General features: G+C 44.3%; 1 protein-coding gene across 1 annotated transcript in view; it reads right to left on the bottom strand.

The window, feature by feature from the left end:
* LOC104954892 (laminin subunit alpha-5-like) overlaps positions 1-1,349 on the bottom strand; it is a gene marked incomplete at its 3' end in the record, with an annotated part of 37,807 nt that overhangs the window by 30,912 nt on the left and 5,546 nt on the right. The window lies entirely within an intron of this gene.

The following is a 1,349-nucleotide window of genomic DNA, read 5'->3' as shown; positions in this document are numbered from 1 at the left end:
CTCTCTCTCTCTGTGTCTCTCTCTCTGTCTCTCTCTCTCTCTGTCTCTCTATGTGTCTCTCTCTGTGTGTGTGTGTGTGTGTGTGTGTGTGTGTGTGTGTGTCGTGTGTGTGTGTGTGTGTGTGTGTGTGTGCAGGGGTCTTCAACACACTCTCTCTTGTAAACCCTGGCCTTAGCCCACCTACATTCTTTCAAGACAAAACGGCAACCTGGTAACTAGAGACCCTCCCCCTCCTCTTCCTCCCACTTTCTCTCTTCCCTTCGCTCTCTATCTCTCTTCTTTAAGCTATCTTTTAGGCCTCGATGCCACCCGGAAAACGTTTTGTTGCAATGTTGGTTGTAAACATTTTTTAACAGATGTTAAGCGTTTTTTTTTCATAATCAGTGAGCTCATACAAGAAGCCGTTTTCACTAAAAGACATGCTGCAACAAACAAGTCATTTCATTATAAAACAGATATACAGAGTGAGCCAATATAACAACAAATGCTAATGTCTTTGTTTATTCCCTACACGTTGCCCCTTATCAAGCGCTTGCTTAGTACTGTGTTATTATAGCAAAACAATCCTGTCCCAAATAACACAGCAGGTGATTTGCATCGCTGCCATCCAATGTATGTCAATTGTTTTGCGATGTTACATGAAAGGGAGAAAATCCCAAAATAAATGTTCCTTCTTTTATCACTGTTAAAAAAGGCATACAGGTTTATAAAAGCTTTTACCAGCAGAACACACAGTGACAGCTCCGAGCTTCTCTACTGAAACCTTCAACCTTAAGAGAGAGGAGAAGCGGGAGGGAAGTGGTGAGGAGAGAGGAAATAGGGAGGACAGAAGGAAGAGAGATGGGGAAACTGAATGCCATGACAGAAAACACTCTTGTCAAGTGCACACACACACACACCAGACCGGACCGGACACACACACAGTGAATGTCTCAGTGCTGCTGAATGAGGAGGGCACTCGAGCAGGAGAGGCTGGCACAAAAGAATCGCATTGAGACACATAAAAGGTTGTTCAAGAGCAACGTTCAAAAAACACAAAAAGGTTAACGTGGAGGCAGCTTGAAGCTTTTCTGTACTGTGTGAGTGCCAGGGTGTGTGTGCTAAACATCTGTGTGTGTGTGTGTGTGTGTGTGTGTGTGTGTGTGTGTGTGTGTGTGTGTGTGTGTGTGTGTGTGTGTGTGTGTGTGTGTGTGTGTGTGTGTGTGTGTGTGTGTGTGTGTGTGTCATTCTGAAAGATTCACTACAGCAGACAGAAGCTGCAGCCAAAAACAGCTTCTCTAAATCTACTCAGAGTGAAGCGTTAATCGCTCCATTTTTCTTTTAGGACGCAGGGATTTAGGAGGCTGATT

The sequence above is a fragment of the Notothenia coriiceps genome, unplaced genomic scaffold (genome assembly GCF_000735185.1).
Source record: "Notothenia coriiceps isolate Sejong01 unplaced genomic scaffold, NC01 NC01_scaffold00024119, whole genome shotgun sequence".
NCBI lineage: Eukaryota > Metazoa > Chordata > Actinopteri > Perciformes > Nototheniidae > Notothenia > Notothenia coriiceps.
Note: the sequence above shows the minus strand (reverse complement) of the source record. Positions and strands in the feature narration are given on the sequence as shown.